Source organism: Arachis duranensis, chromosome 8 (genome assembly GCF_000817695.3).
Source record: "Arachis duranensis cultivar V14167 chromosome 8, aradu.V14167.gnm2.J7QH, whole genome shotgun sequence".
Taxonomy (NCBI): domain Eukaryota; kingdom Viridiplantae; phylum Streptophyta; class Magnoliopsida; order Fabales; family Fabaceae; genus Arachis; species Arachis duranensis.
The window spans coordinates 24153275-24172261 of NC_029779.3; the positions used below are offsets into that span (position 1 = coordinate 24153275).

Genomic DNA, 18987 nt, shown 5'->3' on the forward strand with positions numbered 1-18987 from the left:
CAATGAAGGGGATGATGCCAATCCTTTTCATTATTCTCCTGAATTTAAAGAGAGACTCCAACCCAATGATTTTATGGATGGAGGTCATTCAGATAAAAACGCCTAAAACGTCTTTTTTTAAAGATGTTTTCATGTTGTGTTTTAATTGGTTTCAGTATAATTTATTCGATGTTCCTCATCACATATTATTAAATTTCTCAAAAGATTTTCTTTCCAAAAAATAAAAAATATTTAATTTGGACTAAAACAAAAAAAGTAATAGATTAACTATTAAATTTTTTTAAAAAATTATTTACATAAAAAAAATATATCACATTCATCGATATATATAAGAAAGCAAAAGCAAGTTGAGACATATATAAGAAGTAATTGATGCAATTTCCATCAGCTTGCTCATCAGTAACTGTAAGTGATGTGGTAGTTTGAACATATCGGAGGCACTGTTTTATGTCCCTTCTGTCTCTAATTACACCATTAATGGAGAACTGAAATGAAACCTTCGAGTTACACACATTTTCTTTCATTTCCCTCACTATATCAAGGCAGCATTTCCCCTCATACCACAAAAACACACTCCTTATAACATTATTGGGCTCCAGCAGCTGCTAAGACGAAACCCAAAAATCTGTCACTCGAAGTTCAATAGTCATCGTGGTTTCTGGCATTCTACTTCTGTGAATGAAGCCGATGCTGCGGATTATGAATAATTTGAATGTTGGAATAGCCAAAAAGCTGAACGAAAAATGTAAGCAACTACTACTAGCCTATACTGTATAATAATTAAATTGTTTTCTAATAAAAAAGATAATTAAATTGTTTTAATTTCTATAATTTCCATAACCGTAAAAAGACTTTCTTAATTAAGGCTTCTCTATATGTCATGAAGAATTTTAAAATGTTGTTATCTGAAGAAGCTTGAAGAAAAACAATAATGTGTTACTGAATTACTGTTTTTTACTAGTGGATTATGTTGTTGTATCTGTTATATGATTGAGGGGAACACTATATATATGGTAGTAGTTAATGAATGAATATTGGAGTTTTACTTATTAGGGTTAGGGTGCAAGGATTTGAAACTGAACTTGATGGAATTAATTTATTTTAGTATATTTGTTAGTAATCAATTTATTTTTATCCCTTCTTATGTTGATTATTATAAAATTATTCAACATATAACATTATTTTTCATATCCAAATTTATCTTTTGAAAGCTAAAATGAAATCATATTTTTGTTATTGTTAGTCATATCTTATATCTCTTTTAAATTTAATCTTTTTTTTATCAAAGATAGAGAGACTCGAACCTGCGACCTCTTAAGTGAGTATGGAGAGAGTATGTCATTTGAGATATAACTCATTGGCCTCTTTTAAACTTAATATTATCTCACATTATATAATGGAAAAATTATTCTAAAGGACCGTTAAGAAGATTTAATTATTAAAAAGGACCTTTAATGCCAAAATTATTAAAAAGGACCAAATATTTTTATATAATATTTAAGAAGAAGAACCAAATCTTTTTATAAGGAGATAAATATATCTTTAACTATTTTTTCTCAACTATATTTATTTCAGTAGTCTTGACTACAGAAATTAAAAATATATTTTCCAACCTTCCACAATCATGCACCCATATCGTTTACAATTTGATATCACTCCATTTTACTTCTTTCTTCTGTTTGAATACATTCTCCAGTTTCGGGAGTGTTTCTAAATGAATATCTTGCAACTTGATGTTACGTATAACATCTTGTTTTCTATTATTATCGTCAACTTCTTCAAATATAACTTTGATTGACTCGCAGTTCGTAATCCTCAAGGAACTTAAATTCGACAATCTTTCAACCAAATTATGAGGAATCACATGGACCAATTCATCACATTTCTCAATTATCAGAGTGTGTAGTTTGCCCAAAAAAATTTCATGAGCTTCAGAATTCCATATTTTGCACAAACTCTTTATGTTACTCAGTTTGACAGTCTTCAAATTTAGAAAAATTGCATCCTGCTTTTGGTTCACAATAGCAAGCTAATTGAATTAGCAATTATACTAATATGCTAAATACATTTACTGCATTCAAAGTGCAAACAACTCATTTGAAATTCTTTTTTCCTTTCAAAAATCCTATCAAAGCTATAACTAAATAGGTCATTCATCGAAGGGTGTAGAAATTAATGTGTTGTATGGATATATAAATGTAAATAAATAATCAGTAATTTAAGAAGATAAAAAGATTTGGTTCTTTTTAATAATTTTGGTATTAAAAGTCTTTTTTAATAATTAAATCTTCCTAACGGTCCTTTAGAATAATTTTCCCTTATATAATACTAGCGGCTCCCGCTTTTCTATTATTTTTAAGAAATTAATTTTCATATTTTTATTTTAAAATTATAAATTTAATAAAATAAAATATTAAAAAATTTTATTATCTTGAATTAGAGATAAAAAATTATATTCAAAGTATTCTTTATTTTTATGCATAATTATAATTGATAAAAAATATTTTTTAAAATTTATTATTCATTTTTTAAAATTATTTTTAATTTTATTATTTTTTTAAATTATTAATTTATATTTTTATTATTGTCTCAACGCCACTGTGATATTGCATTGTTCTCCTTTCTCGTCTTCTTCTCCTTCCACCGTCTCTTCACTCGATGGTTATTAATTATCACCAAATATCATTATCACAACTTTTAATTTTGTCTATCAGTTTGATTTATAACCAACTATTCTGTTAAATTTTATGAGTTGTTTAAGTTTTGCTAAAAGAAATTTTTTTTGTATCTTTTCAATATCTAAATGTATAAAAATTATAATTTTTTTCTTCATGTGCATGTTAGTTTGTTGAGTTAAAAAATTAACTAAATTAATTAATGATGACAAATATTATTTTATTAGACAAATTATCTAATAAATGTTAATTACTTGTGATTAAGAGTTGCAGCTAAAATGAATTGTTGCAATAGCCCAATATAAAAGCAAGCAGCCCAAGTGGATAAAAACTAGAAACAAGGCTGGTGGGCTATACTATAAATAGAAGCCCAAAGAAAAACAAAGCAAGAGATCAGGCGGGCCAAGCAAATCAAGACCCGATCCAAACCCGATTTGATTTCAGCAAATCCCCCCATCTTGCTTCCAAAGCAACGTTCATCTTTCTCTGTCTCAGTCAAATCACAGAAGTAAGAGAAAGTGCTTAGTTCCTAAGCTATGGACAGAAGAAACAAGAAAGAGAAGGATAGGCAAGAAAAGTTGAGGTCAAATCAGCAAGTTCAAACCAAATCAAGTTTAGGCAAAGGTTAAAGATAAACCATTTCCTATTGCATGAATACTGTGTTCCTCTCTTATTTCTAACTCTCTGCCATTCCGAAAATGGGTTACAAGAGAAAGTTGATTTCTACTCTAATCTGTTGTGTATCTACGGTCACAAGTAAGTCTTGGGGACCAAGTAACTTCTCAATGACCAAGATCTGGGTTTACTATTGAGGATATATATTTTCTGCTTTTCTATGGTTTTTGGTCAACAAGAGAATGTCAAAGCACAGTTTCCTTTCTGAGAATTAATGGGAAAAAGGTGAGATGGTGGGTTGGTGAAGCACACTGCTCAAAGTTTGGCCTAGGAAGAAGAACCCAGCAACATGCAAGGAGATAAAAGAGGTTTGATGTTCATTCAGAAGCTAAGGAGAAGCTAAGGAGAGAAAACTAGAGTTTGGTGAGTTGCGTTCTGTGAAGAGTTCCCTGAAGAAGTTTCTCTACTTGGATAATGCTTTCTTTCAAAGAAGCATCCGGCCAATATTGAAGAACTAAATCAGAGGCTTGCAAATCTGGTTTATCACATAGCAAATAGGCTGTTGATGAAGTCAATCTTCTTCGTGTTTTACAGATTGTAATTTACTTTTCAATATTTATCTCTCTGTAATTTCTTGAGTGAAAAGGCATAATGAGAGAGCTCAAGTAAAAGCCATGAGTGGAAAGAGGCTGAGTGATACACTTGAGAAAAAAGTCTAGTGTTATTTTCAGATTTCTTTAGGTATGTATGTGTCTTGTATCTTGTACTTGTGAGGTATCCCTTTCTTAGTTGGGTTAGTACTAAGAGTGAAGAGTTAGGTATTAGCATAGCCAATGTCAAGTTAGGTTAGAACTTGAGTGTGAAAGGATTGCGTCAATCCTGTGGAATTGGTGTATGTAATACTGTTAACTATAGTGGAAATTCCTCCATTGTTGTGGAGGAGACTGGAGGTAGGTTGCATAGCACAAGGCAACCGAACCAGGATACATGCTGGTGTTAGCTTCTCTTTTCTCTGTTTTGTTCTATTTTCTGATATTCATGAGACAAAAATAAATTGTCTCATAAATTTTCCACTGCTGAGTTCAAACAGAATCATAATTGAAAGTTTGCTTTAAAGGGTTATTTCAGTAACTTAAAAGAAAGGCATAGATTCAACCCCCCATTCTCTAAGCATACCACAATCTTCAATTGGTATCAGGAGTTAAGGTCTCAAGAATCAAGCTTCACCGCTTTAAGTAAAGATCCAATGGCGAACAACCTAGGCACAACCACAGTTGCCTACACCCTCATTGAAGGCCAGTCAAACAACCGGCCACCTTTCTTCAACGGAAAGATCTATGCCTACTGAAAAGAGAGGATGAGGATATTCATCTAATCTATTAACTACAACATATGGAAGATTGTTGTGAGCGGTTCCAAGATCCCAACAAAAACAAGTGCTGATAGAGTAGGGACTCCAAAAGAAGAAGCTGAATGGAATGAAGACGATAAGAAGAAGATGGAGCTGAATGCTAAAGCCATCAACCTTTTTCACTGTGCTATCAGCTTTGAAGAGTACTGAAAGGTGTCTACATGCAAGACAGCTAAAGAAATATGGGAAAAACTCCAGGTTACACACGAAGGCACTAAACAAGTCAAAGAAACGAGGATTGATATGCTGCAAAAAGAGTACGAGATGTTTAACATGAAGGATGGAGAAAGTATTGATGAAGTGTTTGAGAGATTCTCAATCATAATCAACAACCTTGATGCTATGGGTACAAACTACTCAGAACAAACCTTAGTGAGGAAACTCCTTAGAAGCCTCACAAAAGAATGGGAAACCACTGCCACTGTCCTAGCTGAGAGCAATAACCTAAGTCCTATAACCTATGATGAGCTGAGAGGAAAACTCCTTGCCTATGAAACCACGCACAAAAACCCAGACTCAAAGAAAAAGGGAATAACCCTCAAGTCAAAAATAGAACCAAAAGAGAGTGAGTCTAGTGATGGTATTTCAGATGATGAGCTCATGTTTTTTGTTAGGAGATTTAGAAGGATGATGAATAACAAGGGCAGGTACAAGGGTTCAAGCTCAAAGGAACACAAGATGGACTTAAGCAAGGTGATGTGTCATCATTGCAAGGAGGCTGGACACTTCAAGCTAAACTGTCCAAAACTCAAGAAGGAGGACAAAGGAAAGAAAGAAAGGAAAAGAGTGCTCATGGCAGCTTGGGAGGATCTTGAGAACGATTCAAATGAAGAAGAAGAATCTGAAGGTGAAGATAAAGACTGCTTCATGACTGGAAACAATAATCTTGATGAGATAAATTACTATGATTTGACCATAGATGATTTACATGCTATTATTGATGATCTCACTCTAAACACATCAAAATTGCTAGATAAATACAATAAGTGCATATCTGAAAAAGATGTATTGAAAGCTGAAAATAATTTTTTAAAAGAAAAAGTGAAGAAAACTGAATGTGCCTTGGACATTATTGAAGAAAACAGATTTCTAAAATCTGAACTTGAAAAATTAAAAGGAAAGCACATTGTGGATCCTTCCCAAGAGCTAATTGCTAAAAATGAAAGATTAAATGATATGATTAAAAGATTGAATGGTGACTTAGCAAAATTTGTTCAAAATTTTAGTAACTTGGACAAATTACTTGCAAGCCAAAGACCATTGTTTGAAAAATCTGGTTTAGGTTATATAACCAAGGAAAGTGCAGTTTTTAATGATTCTTCTATAAAATTTGTGGCTTCTTCATCAAATACTAAATTTCCATCCAACCAATCTGGTATTGGATATGTTCTCACACTAGAGGAGAAATTTGATGAAGTTCACACAAGTGAAACCGAGCCTTCACCAAGAGCCGAACCTACTTCAAATAGGCTAGGTTTGGGATTCAACTCGAAAAATGAGGTAGCTTTCAAGAAACCACTTTTTTACAACAAAACCTCATTTTCGAAAAATCCAAAAGTTTTCAAAAATTCTGGTGAAAATGTATTTGCAAAGAGGAATAATTATAACAAAAATCAGTTTGTCAAAAGAAATGCACCTTTTCCAAAAACCAGAAAATTTCAATCCTTTAATCATTTCCAGCATGGTAGCTCATCTCAATTTCAGTAACATGCATCAGGAAATCATTGTTTTAATTGTAAAAAATTTGGTCATTCATATTCACAATGCTTCATTGAAAAGAGAATTGTTGGAAACAAAATTTACAATGTTGTGTGTGATTTCAATGCACTTGGGCAACCAAGATAGATTCACTTCAAATGATCCAAATTAATTTGGATACATAAAGCTACTTAAAATTCTTAAAAAAATTTTTAATAAAACAATGTCTCTCCTTTAATTCTTCTCAAAATCTCTCTTATTCTTTTCTATTCTAAAACTTTTTTCTTACGTTATTACATTTTGCTGAAATATATATGTACTCAAAATTGAAATGTATGTATTTGTTAACCTAAACAAAGTTATATGCTCAAAATCAAAATTTAAAAAAAAATTATAGAATCTATCTCAAACATATGAAACATACAAAAATTTATTATGATCTTTGCATGTAGTACGTTTAAGAAGCAATTCGTTTAGCATATATAATAATAATAATAATAATTAAGCAACAACATTTCAAAATTTTGTAAAGTTTGAAATTGAAATAAAATTTGTGGATCTTCTTGAATTTTGACTTTTAATATCACTACTATTACATCCTATATGTAAGTAATACCGTAATAGAAAAAAAATGTAGTAGAAGAAAAATAGTGGTATAACTTTGTTTAGGTTAACATACATAAATTTTGATTTTGAGCATATAATTTTGTTTAGATTAACAAATACATACATTTTAATTTTGAGTATATATATATATTCCAGCAAAATGTGATAATGTAAGAAAAATGTTTTAGAATAGAAAAGAATAAGAAAAATTTTGAGAAGAATTAAAGGAGAGAGATAATTTTATTGAAAAAATTTTTAAGAAGAAAAGTTACAATTACTAATTTTTTGTTTGTCAATTACATTTCTATTAAAATTAGTAGTATAAAAAAATATTTCTAATTTAATATTATAAAAAAATTAAAAAAAAGTTATATAAGGACTAATTTGATTAATTTTTAAAATTTTTGAGATGAAAATGACTTACGTCTGAACTTTCAAGGACTATTTTGATTATAAATAATATTTTTACATGTCAAGTGACACGCCACGTGTCACTGATCTAACACGTGGCGTACCACGTGTCACTGATCTGACACGTCAACCAATCATCTTGTGACATGTGGCATTAACCCACCACGTCATCATCCAATTGACAGAAGGACTAACGTGACCAAGTCGTGTATCTTTCGGAGACGATTTCGATTAACTTTATCTTTCAAGGACCAAAATGGAGATCGGGATATCTTTTAGGGACGATTTTGACTATTAACTCATAATTAAAAATGCACGTCTCAATTTTTTGTTAAAGTAGAATAAAATAAAATACAAAAATTGAGTAGATATAAATCTAAAAATTATAAAATTTTATTAACAAATCAAATAAATTAGTACCATAAAACTAAAGTTAATGTCTATTTTAAAAATAATTACTTATCTTTTATTTTTTTAATTATTAATAATTTAAATAAAGTAATACCCTAAAACTTATTTTGTTATCTATTTTAAGTAATTATTAACACTCTTCTAATTATTTACTTGTCTTATTTATCATTTATGCTTTCAATCAATTATACTAAAACACAAATAAACTAAATTAACTCCGGTTATACTTGGACTATTCAACAATTCAACATAATCTTTTTAATTTGGGATTAACTACTAACGATAAAAAATAAAAAAATTTAGAGTAATTCAATATTATGAACATTAATTATTACTGTGAAATAACCTAAAATCATAATGCAATTTATTTTTAAAGAAATAATCAAGTATTATTGTTAATTATGAAATAACTTAAAATTATAATATATTTTATTTTTAAAGAAACAATCATTCATTAACGAATATCACATGGATCACAATATACACTTTAAATTGTCACGATATTTCAAATAAAAAGAGTATCAATACAGAGAAATCAATGAATATAACTAAAATAAAGAGTAACAAAGAGACACACAAAAAAATAATAATAAAGAGAATCAATAATAACATTAACATATAAATCACATACACGAACAATGTATTATTAATTGTGAGTCACAAAAAATGACTATATATATATTATAGTAAAATTATTTAAAAACAACATAAAAATGACATCTTTATTGTTAATCAGAAGCTAAAAGAAAAAAAATATGCGCCTAATAATAAGCAATTAAAATAAACAAAAATTTTAAAAAGTATAAAAAAATGAAATGTATAAATAAAGATAAAAAATAAAAAATAAATAAATTACAAAAATTGTACCCTAAACACGAGAAAGATAGCGGGAGGGAGGGAGGAAGAGAGAGAGAAAAAAGAGTGAATAAGTAAAAAATATTTGATTTTGTATAAATAGATGGTATTGAGAAAAATAAACTAATTAAATTAATTCATATATTTTATTATCATATTTAATTTTTATTAAATAATTTGATATTTATTCTAATCAAATCATATAAATATATTAAATGTTGAGATTTGAATATCTAATCAAATTAATTAATTGATATAATTAATTAATTATAATTGATTTGCTTTAGGAAACACCTCGAGAGTATGTCATGTCAATTTCATCATTAAGCGCAAAAATCCAATTTTTATATAATAGAATAGATAGATATATAGATAGATAGATAATAAATATATTTTTTTAAATTAGTATAATTATGCATTATTCATTAAATATTAATTTTAATATTATAATATAATTATAATAAAGATATTTTTCTAAAATAAATTTATTTAGATAAATATAAATTAGTTATTAATAATCGGTGCCATTATCATATAATTATCAGGGGTCCAACAGCTTTTCCAAATTCCAGTAAGAAAAAGTGAGTCATCGGATAAAATCTCACACCAATCGCACACCATTAAAATCATCATTGATGGCTATTTGATGACTACAAAGCATAAAAGTTGTTGCCCCTAACACTCCTCTATATATATATACCATTCCAATTCCTCTATAAATCTCCCTCTCGAATTAGAAAACTTGAATAATCTTTTGCTAAGAAAAAACCAAAGCAACCTTTGTTGTGATTCTGCCAAGATGCCAAGAACCCAGTCACCTAAAATTGGTCAGTTATATCTTTTTGTTTTATTTGTGAGAAATATTCATACAAGAAGAGGAAATAAAGAATTAGATATAGATGATAAATGAAAATTTTCTTGAGTGTGTAGGAATTTTTGTATGGGATAATGTTTATCTTTTATTTTATTTTTTTTTTCTTTTTCAGTTCTTGCTACTTATTACATTAATGATTCAATTTTATGGTGAACTAATATGGTTTGCATTCATTGTTGTGAGTTCAAAACAATTTCTTTTTATTTGCTTTATAATATCAATCTTCACTTTTATACTGTGTATTTTGATAAATCTCTTCTTTTTGTAATTTGATATTCTGAAGATGGCCTTAAAGAAGTAGAAGGTTTGGGAAGGCCTGTCCCTCTTGTGTTGACTGTCTATCCCAGAGAGGTACCATCATACACTTAAGGTGTTTATTGTATTTTACCAGTTAAGTATGAACCAAGAATTAGTTCCTCTCTAGCTATGTAGTTTCAGGTTCAGGTCATATATCAAAAGCCGCAATTGGCAAACCAAGCTCAGATATGTTTTATATATATGAGGTATAAACCAACAATCACTTATGTGCACTTATTCATGTGTGTTGTTCTTTGATATTTTTCTCTTATTCCATTTATTTACATGCTTTTCTTTTATTCTGTCTCTGTCTGGAAATTAAGTGAATCAAGAGAATGGTTCTGCAGATTGGTGTCTGGCCATTGACCGATTCTGATAGTGATAGAGAGGCTTTTGGTGGCAGCTCCATCAATACATTGATAGCTTCTGACACTGTATCTGTAAGAAAATTTGACTTATTTTTTAACTTACCTTCTTGAATTGTAACGTGATTATACATTCTACTAACTTTGTAACTTCTCTCTTAGCTTTTTATAATGAACTTTGTGAAAGAAGAGGAAAGGAGCACCAAGAAAAACTGCGATGAAACTGGAACTTCTTCTAAGTCTTCTTCTACAACTGGTGGTGTGTTGATGTCTTTGCTCCTTGCCCTTGAGAAATACTGGGATTCTTTTCGGATCCGATGGTCAACGAGAGTGATAAGGAAAAACTAATCTGAGAACAATGTGCTTAGTTTGATTTCTAAAAAGATTACCTTTTCCATTTGAGGATAGCATATGATTGTATGTTTTGGGTTTGGTTAAATAAATAAAGTAGATTATAAAACATTTCAGTACGATACTTGATCGCCACTCAAGAATTGTATTCATCATCAGTCATTTCACTGCATTAAGCTAGCAATTAACTAGCTACTTCTCTGAAATTACGCATGATGTCTTCCTCAGTTTCAGAGGCACACACTCACTTCGGTTGTCCAAATCAAAGATATTGAACTAGACATCTTACTTTTTGAAGAGAGCTAGAGAAAATAAATACAAAGCTTATGTATATGAATTCAATTTGGTAAAAATAAAGGGGTAGGGGAGAATGATAGCAATTCCAATGAAGGGGATGGTGCCCATCATTTTCATTATTCTCCTGAATTTAAAGAGTGACTCCAACCCAATGATTTTATGGATTGGGTAAGTCTTTAAACCCAATCATTTTCATTATTCTCCTGAATTTAAAGAGTGACTCTAACCCCTGCTACATTCTTTTATCTCTATGGCAAATTGGGATTACTTGATCTCTAAAATATCAATTTGAAGGAGGGTGTTACTTGATACAAGTGCTTAAGTTTGTATATAACATTTACTTAATTCAACGGAATAATTATTTTAAAGGACTATTAGAAAGATTTAATTATTAAAAAGGGTGGGTAATATCAAAATTATTAAAAAGAATTAATTTTTATAATATTTAAAGAAAAAACCAAATTCTTTTTAGAGAGACAAATATATTCTTAGGTGATTTTCTCATTTATTACATGATAATATCTATACCTATGTGAAAGAGTGCTATCTAAAAAGTTTGTAAAAAAAATGATTCCAATTAAAATTTATGACATGCCTGTCACAACTTATCTCTAGCAGATTTGGAGAATAATATTTTCTTCATGCCGCCTACAACAACTCCTCTAGGAAGACCATGCACGAAGTGCCAAGAGTCACAATTTCAATACGTGCGTGTTTACAAATGTAGTCGATGTAATCAAAATGGTCATAATCGTGTTAAATATAAAAATCCTAATCCATAAAGAATATAAGTTTTTTTAGATAATTCTGACTTTATGAAGTGATTCTATTTTAATTTTAGTTGTATTTGTGAAATTATACGCATAAATTTTACCATTTTATTTTGATTTTAATTATATTTGTATAATCTTGTGCTTGAATTTTGCAATTTTATTTTTATTTTAATTCTGTTTATTTTTATTTTAATTGTGTTTATGCAAAGCTGCACCTAAATTATGCACATAGTAAATTAAATTCTGCATGTCTGCACTAATTATGTGAAACTGCAGTATGAAATAGGAATGTCAACTAAATAACAGGGTTAATAGAGTTATTCAAATTATCTTTTCACTATGTATGTTTAAGTCTTGGATTTTCAATTATTTCATTGTAGACCATGATTACCAATAATCTATGACGTTTTACTATTGTCATCATAAGCTCAGATCTTAAGATGTGTAATGAATAATATTATAATTCATTACATAAGGACTAGCTTTGCCAAAAGAAAAAAAAAAAAAGATAAACAACTAAATGGAATCCAAATTTTAACTGACTGTAAGAGTGTAAGGTCTTAAGCTTTCCAACACCTTCGACTAAAAAAAAAAGATTCTATTTGGAATATCAAAGAAAATGTTAGAAATGAATTAGGTTATTGTTAATTGTGAAAATAAACCTTCTCAGAAATTACAATGCAGTAAATTATATACATTAGTAAAACAAAACCAAATATCTTAGAAAAATAAACACCTTCTATTAAATTTTTAATTGATATAATTTCATTACAAGTCAAAGATCTCATTAATAATTGTACATTAGCTAATATTTCATCTGTTGGATTTTTTTCTCTCCTTTGTGAGGCCCAAGTCCAATATTTTGAGGGTGTCTTTTTGCACCCATTGTTTCACAATCCTATTCAGATTTTTGGGGTCAATTTTGAGAGAAAGAGAGTAGCTACCAAGTGAGAGAGAAGAGGAAAAAACAGAATTTTCGTTTTTGTCCAAAACAGTAAATTTCAAATGGCATTTTTTTATTTGTTTACCGTTGGATCAGCTTGAAATTTTAACTGCGTGTTCCTATCATCTTGTTCTTCATTCTGGTCGGTGGAGATGTTGATTGGACGTTTGCAGTGAGAGAAATTGGCTTCGCAAGAGAGAAATTAGGTTTCCCGTTTTTACATAGAGCAGCAATCTTTGAATGGCGATTTCTTATTCTTTCACCGTCGGATCGACATGAAATTTAGACTGTATATTCTTCACATTTTTTTATTCATTCTGAACGGTGAAGATTTTAATTAGAGGTCTGCAGAGGGAGAAATTTTCTTCGACAGCAGTTCTGTTTTTTTTGGGTATATTTTATCTTCTTGCTTCTCATTTGTAAGCTTTGGTAATTTGATGCTTTGGTTGGTTATATGCACATTTTTGTGCTTTGTTTGAGACTCTCTTGTACCTCATTTGATTATAGTGAAGCTATTTCATTGGTCTGTACGACCCATGGTTTTTACCTCTCACATTGAGAGGGTTTTCCACGTTAAAATCTCGGTGTGTTCTTGTTATTGCTTTACTTGCTATATTTGCTTGTTATAGTTGCTGCCATATTGTGTTGTGAGTGCTTCCATATTGTTCTTGTGTTGGATATTTATATTATTTCAGCTGCTAGGCTCTTTCAATTAGTGGTTTGTGAGGTTGGTTGACGAGTGTTGAATGCTTAAGACGTGTAATCATCACACTATGTTGTCTCACCATGCGTGCAAATAATTAAAAATCTCTGCATGTTAGTTGCAGTGGCTGCATGACACTAGCTTGCACATAATAATGGAGTATTACGTTCAAAACGTAAACACGCAGCTTATAAATACCGTACACATTACCTTGCTTATTGGCAAAACAAACTACTTAATTAGTTAATGTTTACTTAGCCAAATTGTGAAGATGTTTTTGGGGGTGACAAGTCTGATGAACAGGGGACACAATGCAAGATTAAGGGCACGGTGGTGCTGATGCGCAAGAACGTCCTAGACATCAACTCCCTTACCAGCGCTCAGGGACTCATCGGCCAAGGCCTCGGCCTTGTCGGCTCAACCATCGATAATCTCACTGCCTTCTTGGCCGCTCTGTCTCCCTCCACCTCATTAGTGCCATCAAACCAGATTGTTATATTGCTCTCTTTTATTTCTTTTAGTTTCAGCATAAGCTTTTCACAAAGAGAAAGTGGTATGCCAATATTTTTATTAAAATTTGATCGCTCTTTAATTATTAAAAAAATATATAATTTCATACCATTAAATATAATTTTATATTATTAAAAATATTAATAATAATTAATTAATAATTATAAATCACAAAATTTGTTGGACTTTTAATACTTCTGTTAATTTATTTATATAGATGACTAATATGATATAGGAATTGATAGTCATTTATTTGCTAGTGACATGGATTTCTCGTAAATCTTTATTCGCTAGACCCAAATTGAATTTCATCAAATATGAAGATGATGAGCATATAGTTTTTCCCCCCCTTTTTTTTATATTTCTAAAATTTAATAAATTTCAGCACGTCCACTTTCTATTTGTTCAACTAACATTAACTTTCTTTCCAAACCTCGATCTATTTTTACGTACGATTAATGTATATTTTTAGAAACAAATAAAGAAGGCTGAGTTTCGCTTGCCATTATAAATACTATATAATTGGCTAAAAAAGAAAACCTTGAATATATAATCTTAAAGCATGGTGACCTTAAATCATTAATCACATCAAATAATTTATTCCACTCGTGAAAAATATCATAATGTATGTCCGAACTAATTAAGCAAAGCGTGACAAGGTGGAGATGGCAAGCAAATTAGCTATGAGCTACTTGTCTCAAATATTTGGAATCTTCTAAGCATATATATGCACACAAGTGGCTTTTCAATTATGACTCAATAATAATAATAATAATAATAATAATAACAATAATAATAATAATAATAATAATACCCTATCATCGAAATGGATGTCCATGTCCATGTCCATGTTGTATGATGTGCATGTCACCATTTATTCATTGCTCCATAGCAAGAAAACAGGAATCTGTTATCTCTTATTGAATCTGTCATTTTCTCTAACCTCCATGCTTTGGATTATTAGGGCTAAGACAAGCTATGCTACCAATGAGAAATCAAATATTTTTCTATTAAGAGAAGATGGATAATAAAACAAGGTTGACTACCTTTATTTCATGTAAACACAGTCATTATACTATATAAATCATATTATGATGCAAATTAGTGAAATGGAAAGAAATAATCAAATTCTATGATTTGAGAATGGATTGAAAAAGCAGTATAGCATATGATTGCACCGGGGAAGAGTGGGTATATTGAGTGTTTTTTTTTTTAATATAACGAATAATAAATTGATGTGAAGTACACTCCCTTCGGGCATATATAGTACAAATACATATTCAATCATTTAAGTCTATATATCCCTTAACAATAGATTTTTTTTCTCTAATTTTGTTAGTTTTGTTAGCTAACTAATTAGGAGTGCAGCAAACTAGTATAGGAATTATAAAAGAAGTCTAACAAGAGGGAAAAAAATCATAAAAAAAATTATTGTAAAAAAAATACTCAAAATCTAATAAAAAAAACATCCGAAACATAACAAAAGCGAAACATCCAAAATCTAACAAAGAGATATCCAAATTCATTTTGAAAAATTTTAAAACCTAGTAAAACAAGACATCTAATATTATTGAAAAAAGAACATACAAAAATTAAAAAAAAATCTAAATTTAATTTATATAACATAACTTTTATAATTTTATATACGTAGCATCTCTAATTTCATATTTATTACATCTTGTGACACCCCCCAACATCCTGTTCACATTAAAATAGACTTGCAAAATCCATCCACCATATGATAACTAGAAGAAGTAAATTGGTGCCTTGGCCTTGTCTACAAGATGTACAGGGGTTTCTAAAGGCGGGCCGGAATTTTCATCGGCGCTGTTGGTTGCAGATCTGGCACATGGTGGCAGATTTCACATTTCCATAGGTACATTGCTCACAGGACCAATGATTATCATCGGTCATTCTACTACTAGCCATGCTCGCCCGAAGAGTTCCCTTTCCTCTTCGACCTCTCCCCTTGCTGCTCCCTGCGGCATTTTTAGAGCTTGTCGCTTTGCTTGAAGCAGCTCCATTACTATCCACATCAGATAAACCATTCTCTAAAGCCCTAACCAAATTCTCAAAGTAGTTTCTAGTTACACTGCCAAAACAAACTAGGTTAGATGATCATAACCTGAAAAGACTCGTTAATAAAAACAGGCAACAAAGCAAATGATCAACAAAAACACAAGCAATATCTACCTGGTCAATCCAGCTAGTTTTGTGCGGAAGTCATTGAATTCTTTAGATGGGCCATCAGTATTAAGGAACAACTGTAGTTCCTTTTCAGCACATTGATGAAGTCGCTCCAAACCAGATTCCGCCTCACCTGGTGAAAAAAATGGACTAGAAAATTAAACTTGCAGGAACCACTTCAAATGCAAGACGTTCCTAATTAAATTCAAGTTGAGAATAAAACCTTGCAAGTACTCAAAAAACTGTTTTTTAGCATGTTCATGCTCAGGCAAGTAATATCCATATGCATACGTCCACTTCAGCACCCTTCGGCATTCAACTATCTGTAAACATGAAATAGGGATTAGGAAACTGCCTATTTCACAACAGTCAAAAATTGCATACTATAACACTTGTTTACCTGTAGCCAGGCTTATGAACTTAAGCTGTGACTCAGGCTGGCATTGTGTCACTAAGCTTTTCAATCTGCCACACACAAGGATTACATGGTGATTTTACGATCACCGCAACCTCATATTAGGCTCTACTTAGAAGAAAGAAGATTCTAGAGCAGCAGTTTAAGAGCTTCAATTTTAAACATACTCTTGACACTGAAATAATCAATGGACTACAAAAGCAGCATCATGTAATACTAAAAAGAAAAATGTGCAATCTTCTATACCATTTTTTCTGAAAGAGTTGCAAAAGCCAGGTACAAGGTAATGCAAAATATGGCAAATGTTATAAAACATACATGAACAGTTTGCATCTGGTGTAGATCTGCAAGAGCTTTTTGCCTCGACTGCCATAGAAAGAAAATTAATCATAAAGCATATAACATAGTAAGAATACTATCCAAATATAAAACTAATCAATGAATTTAGATATGTGAAGAAAACATTTTCCTACAATACTGATAAGTATAAAGTAGTGCACATTTTCCTACAATACTGATAAGTATAAAGTAGTGCGTACGGATTGATTGCTGGCCCATCGCTCATAATAATGCGTGTACCCCTCCAATGAATTCTTTGCCATTTCTCTTCTTTCAGTTTCATCATACTACATGGAACAAAATTTAGATCATAAGCAGATATTATTTGAAATATAATTGAGGGGAAGAATGTGCAAACAATAGTCATTCTTCGCCCCTTACCACTCACTCTTGTTTTGCTGCCTCATATTGATTGCCAGCATAAAAACCCCCAGTCCTTTCACCATGATCTGACCATGCACCAAAGCATAGCCTAAGATAATATATATCATAAGACTCAGTGAGAACTCACATCAGCTTGAAACATTTGAAAATAAAGACACATAAAAGATGAAAATTAATATAATTCATTATTAATCCCCAGAGAATATATTTTTTTTCTAAAAAAAAAAAAAACCACACACCCCCACACAACAATGACAACTGACAATTGATAATGGAATATACTAAAAACAGAACATACCAGCAAAATTCAAATTTACAAGGCGGAGTACACGTCATGTGCATGCACCCTTGATTTTTTTTCAATTGGTCGCTTGCACTTCGGACATGGCTTTGAGTTAGCAAGTATCCTGAATGTCATTAAATGAATAGCTAGCTCAAGATCTCAAATGGTAAACTGGTAACTTATCCCAAAGCAATCTAGGCAGGAAAACTATATCTAGGGATATCAAAATATGATGTTTCTATACCAGTTCATGTTTTCAGATTCTGCACTATTTTTCAGAATCCACTTTGACACAGTGCCACAATCAACTGGACGATGAGCCTCCTCTGTGCACTGTATATCCAAAAACACATCTTATTGATCAGTAGAAAACGAGTGTTCTGAAATGCAAAGCCAAAAAAACCTGAAGAAATCCATAGACTACTTACATTCCAGCAAAAGCTATATGAACAGAAGCAAGATACATCATAATTTCCACTGCCAGCGTCAAAATTGACAGCATATTCACAGCCTGGAGCAGGACACCACTTGGTCTAGACGAAGCAAAGACAAGTAATGGGATTATTTTGGCAGTAAGACAAATGACACAGAAACAACAACTAAGTCTATCATTACCAACAATAATGATTAAAATACAACGAGCACGGTATCATCATATGTGATATGCTGATAACTAATGAAGATTCATTCATATCCATATCTAGTCGGGTAAAAATACTTTGAGTACCATAATAACTAATGCCATTTGTTTACTATCAGTCAATGTCAAAATACAATAACTACCACATACCTTCTTGTTGTCTTCAATATAAGACCTAAGAAGGTAACGGGCATACTTTTCTTTATCTTCATCAGGTACTAAGAGATTAATCATGTCTTGATCAATAGCAGAGCCACAAGTGGGATCGGGACATCATCAAACATTCAGGGCCATCATTAGTAGATGTGCTAATATATCCTAGAACATCAGAAAGAACAGAAGAATGTGGTTTAACAAAAATAAAAAAACAAAGAAGGAAAGGGGAGGATACATCCGGAAGGGAAAAAAAAAGAGAGGGCGGGGGATGGGGGGTTTTGACAGACTGGCATTTGCATATAACCAACCAATAATAACATCCCAAATGTATAATTTCATTATCTTATACAGACTGTATCTAATCACAACAACAGAAGGATAGCAATCATAGCACATAAGCAATACCTGCCCAGCAAGAAAAACAATAAGGATTGGCCACAAGTAGCAGTTTGAATCTTAGTACGAGGATACGTTTCAAAACAGATGCCACAAGTTAGCTGAGCAGAGGAGAAACAACAATAAGTAACGTAAGTAAAATATAAATCAAGATCAAGCAGCAGAAAAAATGAAAAATAAACGAAAAGAAAAACCAGCTACATTAATGACATATTTTGGAATCATATACTATCTCACCTCTCTAGGATTAGGATGCTGGACAACTGGCTTCTCCAACAAACCAACTGTTTTACGGACTCGATCTTCGTCAGCAAACCAGGCATCGTGCACTTTCACTCCGTTTGTTTGATGTCCATGTCTTGCCAAGACATAGACACGGTGGAACGTGTCTA

General features: G+C 31.1%; 2 long non-coding RNA genes across 3 annotated transcripts; both read right to left on the reverse strand.

The window, feature by feature from the left end:
• Window positions 1-15490: 15490 nt before the first annotated feature.
• Window positions 15491-16345, reverse strand: LOC127741076 (uncharacterized). The gene is made up of 3 exons (XR_008001980.1): window positions 16206-16345; window positions 15989-16115; window positions 15491-15887 (listed from the first exon to the last, which is right to left on the reverse strand). It is a non-coding gene; the product is annotated as an uncharacterized LOC127741076 (long non-coding RNA).
• A 40-nt stretch (window positions 16346-16385) lies between these two features.
• On the reverse strand, window positions 16386-18946 carry LOC107461479 (uncharacterized). Of its 2 annotated transcripts, XR_001586615.3 has the most exons (10): window positions 18833-18946; window positions 18605-18696; window positions 18194-18361; window positions 17832-17936; window positions 17648-17736; window positions 17419-17527; window positions 17118-17208; window positions 16937-17023; window positions 16716-16763; window positions 16386-16447 (listed from the first exon to the last, which is right to left on the reverse strand). It is a non-coding gene; the product is annotated as an uncharacterized LOC107461479 (long non-coding RNA). The 2 variants fall into 2 exon arrangements; XR_008001979.1 differs by having other exon boundaries at window positions 16401-17023; window positions 17125-17208.
• Between the last annotated feature and the right edge of the window lie 41 nt (window positions 18947-18987).